Source organism: Tamandua tetradactyla, chromosome 5 (genome assembly GCF_023851605.1).
Source record: "Tamandua tetradactyla isolate mTamTet1 chromosome 5, mTamTet1.pri, whole genome shotgun sequence".
Lineage (NCBI taxonomy): Eukaryota > Metazoa > Chordata > Mammalia > Pilosa > Myrmecophagidae > Tamandua > Tamandua tetradactyla.
The window spans coordinates 193508086-193515637 of record NC_135331.1 but is presented as its reverse complement, the minus strand read 5'-3'; the positions used below and the strand labels follow the sequence as shown (position 1 = coordinate 193515637).

Sequence of the window (7552 nt, the reverse complement as noted above, 5' to 3'; positions counted from 1 at the left end):
CTGGCGGCGCGGGGGCAGCCGAGGGGCCCCGGACGGGCGGCGCCCGCGCGCTGAGGCCTGGACGGCCGGGCCGCTCCGTGCCGCCGCCCCGCCGAGTGGGCCCCACTGGCCTTGGCGGCGCCGCGCGGGCTCGCGGGGGGGTTGGGGGGACGGAGCGGGCCGGGCGACGCGCGCCGAGCGCGCAGGACAACGTGGCCGCGTCCGAGCGGATCCCGGGCCGCCGAGACCCCGCCCGGCGCCGGCGGAAGGGGCGGCTCGGGGGCGGGGCCTGGCCGCGGCCTGCGGCGGGCGCGCGGCCCCGCCAGCCTCGGTTCCGGCCCGTCGTCCCCCGCCCGGCCCGCCGACTGTTACGGCCCCGCTGCCGCGGAGGCCCGGAGCTGCGGCCCGGGCGGGGCTGGCGCGGCAGGGAGCGGCCCCTGCGCAGGCCCTGGCCCTCTCGGCGCGGCGGCGGCCTGCCCGGCCCGGGGGCTGCCCGCCTTTGTGCCCCTTCGCCGCCCGCGCAGGGACGCCGCCTTTGTGTCGGGGGCGCTGCCTGCGGGCCCCCTTCGGCACGCGACGTGGTGCACCCTGTGGAAACACCCCATTCACATTCGGAGGCCCTTGCGACTTTGTTAGAAAAAAGGAAAGTCTATCGTAAGGTATGTCTGCTAAGAAACAAATTAAGCTGAAAGGCAGTAGAGGCTTTTACTTGGGGTTGCAGTTCAGGGAGCCCAGGATCAAGTTTCCACCCAGATCGTGTCCCGTCTTGGCCTAAGGAAGAGAAGAGAAGGCGAGCTGCACGTGGGGCGTTTGGGGCGCTCTTCCCTGCCTCCCTTGGGGCCTCCCTTAGCCGGCCTTGGGGCTTGTTTGCGGTGCCTGCACGGCCTCGAGTTCGCAGACATTGCTGCTCGTGGCGCTGCGCCTTGGGCAGTTTGTGGGTCTGGGTGAGACCTGCAGAGGGGCAACCTGGCTCCGTTTTCAACGTCTTTACCGCAGGAAGCTTTATTTTGTTTTTTTCTCTCCGGCGAGCATTTCCGAAGGGCAGAGACGAGTCACACAAGCCCAGCTCTCCTTCCCTTCTGTGCCCAAGCAAGTCTGTTTGCCCTTCAGATCCCGAGTTCCCTCTGGTGAGATGGGCATGACGAGTACGCTGGCGAGAGGGGAGACTTCATTATACCTCTTTTTTCTTTTGATAACCGTAGGATATTTATCCACTGAAATAGAGTGGTTGTGTTGAGTAGGGCGGAAAAAGTGTCTGCTCCTTACCAAAGCCCGGGACACGGGGAAGCCTGCGGCAGCCCACCCTGGAGTAGCTCACGGCCCTGGAGTAACTCACGGTTCTGAAGTAGCTCACGGTTCTGAAGTAGCTCACCGCCCTGGAGTAGCTCACCATCCATTCTCTTTCCATCAGCCAGTGGACTTAGAGTTATGTTGTGTTACCCTCTCATCCCTGCCTTGTATTTCCTAATTTTCTTTGGAATTTTCTCAGTATTGGCAGACTGTACATAAGCAAGAGGGGCGTCTGCTTCCCCCTTTGCTTTCCAGGATTCTGCCCTGGCCTCCCCTGGTGGGCAGGAGGTCTGCCGAGCTAAGTGAACTTGCCAAACCCAAGTTCACCCCCCACCCCCAAACCACACTCTGACTACAGAACTCTAGTTCCTGGCCCAAATAACCCCAACCCAATTCCAGAAAAATATGGGGTGCTTGGACTAGCCCACATCACAGAGTCTCAGATTCTGGTCTTTCTTTGAAATTGGGTCAAAAATTGACATTTGGAGGAACTGAAGGATGCTTCTCGGGTTTACTCACAAAGGAGTAATAAACATTGTGACTCAATGTACAAATATGAGAGATGGAGATAAGTAGCTGAGGCTGCCCACCATCTCCTTATCTCAGGGATGCCTCGCTGCTGTTTTTGTTTTCCAGAATTTCCAGTGTAACTCCTTAAAATCCCCAGCAGTGGGTGATGGTGAGAAAAGATGGAATAAAATCCTTGAGGAGCTGGGGTGGGGTCAGAGAAGAGGGAAAGGGAAGAGTTCCACTTGGTAATCCCTGTCAGCTCCATTGTTTCTTGAATGCGCAGAACGCCAGGATGCCTGAAAAGTGGCCACCAGGCCTCGGCCACACCTGAGTCAACTTTGTCTCTTTTAGGACAGTGCAGTTTGGACGTTGGGCCAGGCTCCAAGGAGCCCTGGAAGGTTGGCATGTGCACACACACGTGAAGTGTGTTGGGTGGGGCTAGGGCGGGGCTGGCGAATTCAACTCACTGCTCGGGTCCCTGCCTCGGGCAGGTGAGGACACTTGAGAAAGGGCTGTGCCCCGTCTTCCTGAAAGGCATTCCTAACACATTGAATGTGCTTAAATGCTTAGATGAAGGAACAGTGAACAGTCAAAATAATGAGACTAGCCATTAATTTAATGCTTCCACTATCATACTTTTGGCATACATCTCATCGTTGTGAACGTTATTTGTTCAGTTATGAAGTGACAGGTGCAAACTCAAACGCGCTTTGGAAGTAAGAAGATAACTTAAATGAGCAGGTCAGGTCGGGGACAAAATAGGGAAAGCTGGGGACATTGTCTAAATGGAGGACAGCGGTCCCTGGGAATGTAGCCCTGTCCCTTGCCAGTTACGGCCACCGAGGATGCCGTCCAGCATACTGCTAAATGTTTAGTTTTTTTCCCAAGAGAAAGCAGAAATCTAGACTTTCATGTGAAATTTACAGACTTAAGTGTTTGGCAACTTACTAAAAATTTAAAAATCATGCCTGCAAGGTGAAATTGGCCTCCTGGCCTCCAGTGTGGGGCTTCTGGTACAGCTCTTTATTTAAAAAGTGTTTTTCAATCTTGACACAAAATGAACGGGACAGTTGATGACTATTCAATAGCTAATTTCCACTCCTTCCTTAATTTTTCTTTCTCTGTATAGCCATATGCCCAGTTAAAAGATATTTTTCTCTTACTGCTAGTAACATGGTAAATTCATGAAGTCAATGCTACAGTATAAAATCCTGTGCAGATAATTTGCCAGAGGGCACCGTCAGCTCACCCAGCACTTCCTTCCCGCTTTAACGCCATCCTGAGCCTGTGGGTGACTAGGGGACCTAAGTGGAAGTTGTGTGGGAATTCTGAGAAAGCACCTTAAAAGGAAGCCTACTCAGCTGGGAAGTATGCCTTTTTAATGCCCACTCCCTTCCTACTTCTTCCAGCCTGAAATGTGACATGATGGTAGGAGCTACAATAGCCATTTTGGACCATGAGGCAACCTTGAAGATGGAAGCCAGTGCTGAGATAGTGCAGCACAAGTGGAATGAACTTACATTCTTATTGTCTGTAGAGTGCCTGCATCCAAACTTCATGTGCATAAGACAAAATAAAGCAAAACACTTGCTTGTCTTGTTTAAGCTGCTTATTTAGATATACAATGAAATATACATATACAATGAAAGCTAAACCTGAAAAAATAAAATATTATTTTATTAATAAAATATTTTGTTTAAAAATGAGTATGAAATTCCTACCTGCTATCTCTGCTCAACCTACCCACCCCAAGGGTGTCAGTGATTTCTGTTAGTATTGGCCAAATCCAGGAGACATTTCTCAGGCTTCAGCTTTTCCTTGCTTCATTCTCTGATTGATAAGGAGAGATGGCTGAGGGTGTGGGAGTGGTAAAAAGTAACAATGGTGGAATTTCTCAGGGGAGAATAGGAATCAATTCTGCTTGGGAGGGAGGAGTTGGTGTACCTTAGGTATCTTTTGAATTTTAAACCATATGCATGCATGCCTTAGCTATTCAAAATGAATTAAGTTAGAAAAGTAAGGTAAACAAATGAGCTCTCCAGTATTTGAAGCACTCCTGATTTTTGCTCAGGGAAATAGATATTCTATTTTAAATTTCAAACCTTAAAGTTTAGTATAAAGAAAAGTTTTATTTCCTCAAGGAACTTTAATGGTTTTGATTGAGTAAAGAAATGGCCTTTTTTTTTAAAGAGCGAGACAAAGATTAATATCTTTATAAAGAGTTTTATAAATCAATATGGAAGCTCATTAATATTCCAATATAAAAATGAGCAAAGGATAAATGGACAACTCACAAAAGATAAAATACACTGTTCTACTTTGCTAGCTGCCGGAATGCAACACACCAGAGACAGATTGGCTTTTAATAAAGGGATTTATTTTGTTAGTTCTTCAGAGGAAAGGCAGCTAACTTTCCACTGAGGTTCTTTCTTAGGTGGGAAGGCACAGGATGGTCTCTGCTGGCCTTCTCTCCAGGCCTCCGGGTTCCAACAACTTTCCCCTGGGTGATTCCTTTCGGCATCTCCAAAGGCCTGGGCTGAGAGTGCTGAGATGAGGTATGCTGAGCTGCTTGGGCTGTGCTAGTTGAGCTCTCTCATTTAAGCACCAACCAATTAAATCAAACATTCATTGCAGCAGGCATGCCTTCTAGCGGACTGCAGATGTAATCAGCAACAGATGAGGTTCACATACCATTGGCTCATGTCCACAGCAACAGAACTAGGCACCTTCACCCGGCCAAGTTGACACCTGAACCTAACTACCACATACACCTAGAAAAACTTTTCAGAAGAAGATTTAAGGACATGAGAAAATGAAGTATAATATTAAGTAGAAAAAATAGGATCAAAACTATATATAACATAGTTTCAATTTTGTAAATACACAAATACACTGAAAAAAGGTTGAAAGGAAATATAACAATATTTGAAGTATTTTGGGGTAGAAGATAACGAGTAAATGTTTTTTATTTTCTTTATATTTTTCTGTCTTTTCAAATGGAGAATTTGACTATTTTATGGAAAAAAAGAACAAAACACTGCAGCGTTACTTGAACCAGTGAAAAATTAGAAGCCACCGAAATGTCCCTCAATAAAAAACTGGTTATAGACATATATAATATGTGTTTATATGTAAAAATATGTATACATAAGAATATATATTATAAATATATATATTATATGACTTACTAGGCAGCTGGTAAATAAGAACAAAGTATATTTTATGGCAATATTGTTACATAAATAGAAACAAGTTCAATCAGTTTATATAAGTATGATCCTATTAAAAATACTGTGCTTATTTGAATTTATTTCCAAAGCTGGTAATACTTACATAATTAGAAAAATCATGAAACAAAATAGATAGGGATAATGGCCAAAGATATGCAAAAGAAGGTACATATAAATGTGTTAATGTGTGAGGCAGGAGGAGGGATGCCAAAGGAAAAGAAGTAAAATAGATTCAAGGCCTGCAAGAGTGTATGGAATTCCCAGAATATAAGACAGGACCATATTTAAATGGGCATTCAAAAGTACCTATCCAAGCTAGATTTAAATTATTTTAGATGGCTCCTTTTTTCCCTCTCCCCACTTATACAATTTCCCAGGCAGTTGAATAAATAATAAAGACCTATTTTTCATACCTATACAGAACATTTTTTAGGAAAACCAGGATCTAATCATCCTCTGAAGCTCAAAATTTCTGCAGCTAAAATGCAATTTAAAATGTCACCATCTTGCTGTTTTCAAAGTTTTGGTTGCCTTGCTATATAGGTATACTCAGTTTTTGCAGGCTGTAGGATTAAAAGGGGAATTGGAGCTCTTTCTCTTTTGAAAGCAACAAGAGACCCTTTAGAAATAAGGGACTCAAAAAGGAAGGCTATTGGCTGTGCGGGATACTCTTTAAATGCGCCATGAATATCAGTCCTTCTTGAATCCTACAGGTTCTGAAGGTTTCCCAAGTGTCACAGTGGTCAATCTGGTTACACGGCTGAGATGATATGACCGAGTGAGAATTGTATTCAGTCATAACAAACACTTCTATTTTGAAAATGGAGAATTTTTATATAATGTATTAGCATTTCATTTTTAAACAACACTATTATCTCTCTTTTTAAAATATGACAACATACAAACATGAATATTCTTACCATATGATCATTCCATTCTTGGTATATAAGCAAGTAAAGCAGTAGCTTTTGTTTCAGAAATTTAATGTTGTGAATTTGAGAAATATCATCTCATTTACAAATAAGTTCTGAAAGTTCTTCTAACCAATGAGCTTCATAATACTGTATCTTTTAAAAATTCTTTTTTATTTTATTTGTTACAATTTTAGTGAAGAAAGATATCAGTGAAGGCAGTCGCTGCTAGAATTAAGAATCAGGTTCACGGCTGGGGGCTCCGGTGCTGGCATGCTGGCGTGGGAGTGGATCAGGCTGTGAGGGAGGTTAACTAATGATCCAGATGGTTCCCGGGGTTTTTCACAGGCATATATTTACAATTCCAGTAAAACAAGATGAGGAATAATGAGGAATGAATTTACTTTGCCCCAAATTCATTAAGAACCTGAGTAAGGGCAGGCCGCGGTGGCTCAGCGGGCAAGAGTGCTTGCCTGCCATGCCGGAGGACCCCGGTTCGATTCCCCGCCCCAGCCCATGTAAAAAACAAACAAACAAAAAATAATAAAATAAAAAAAATACTTTAAAAAAAAAAAAAGAACCTGAGTAACTGTTTTTGCTTTAGTTATGTAAACAAAATCTTACTGAAATGTAGAAATTAATGGTAACAAAGGATTTATTGCTTTATATTTACCCTTATTGATGTGCAAAAAGCCAGGCAATCTTGTGTGCTTAAACAATAGAAGGAAAGACCCACTTGCTAAGATTTGGGGAGTTTGAAATGAAGTAGGCTTAGCAATTATTCATAATGGACCTAACTATTTTACATATCTATATCATAATCACTATATTTAATTTCTTAAAAATTCATGTATTTTTACCCTTTATTTTTTTAACAAAAGTGAAAACCACATTCTTGTTTTGCACGAAGATGCATCTGATGCGAAAACTATTAAAAAAATTTATAAACTATAAAATCTTTGCCAACCTTAACCACAACCAATAAAATTCATTTCCAGCAAGACTTCTATGATTTTCTGTATCCATCCATTTTGTCCTACCCATTCCTGTTTCTCATTCTGCAAAAATCAGTTATTTTATTTCAGGGGGAAAAGTACTCTTTTCCTTAGCAAAAACACTTCCTGCATACTTTACATGTTTAAAATACCAAAACGATGTTGAAATCAGTCTTCAAGCCAACTTCCTACAAAACACAATTCTACTTTTTCTGTAGTTTTTTTTCCTTCCTTTTTTGGTGAAAAATAACATATAAACAAAAAAAGTAATAAATTTCAAAGTACATCACACCAATTCATTGTAGAACAGATTTCAGAGTTTGATGTGGGTTACAACTCCACAATTGTAGGTTATTCCTTCTAGCTGCTCTAAGTTACTAGAGACTAAAAGAAATATCAATATAATGATTTAGCATTCATACTCATTTGTTAAACCCTACCTTCTCTGTATAATTCCAACATCACCATCATTCTCCCACGCTTTAGGTGTATTTGGACTATGACAATTCTAAATTTTTCATGTTGGAAGGGGCTGTCACTAATATGGGGTAGGGAGATGGAACTGGCTAATGTTCTGGAGAGACTGGACCCTCTAGGTTTCAGGATTTATTTGGTCCAGGAACCCATCTGGAAGTTG

General features: G+C 43.4%; 1 long non-coding RNA gene across 1 annotated transcript; it reads left to right on the top strand.

Annotated features, from left to right (window-relative positions):
• The first annotated feature begins 418 nt into the window (after window positions 1-418).
• Window positions 419-3375, top strand: LOC143685206 (uncharacterized). Its single transcript, XR_013176465.1, has 2 exons — window positions 419-638; window positions 3189-3375. It is a non-coding gene; the product is annotated as an uncharacterized LOC143685206 (long non-coding RNA).
• The last annotated feature ends 4177 nt before the right edge of the window (window positions 3376-7552 follow it).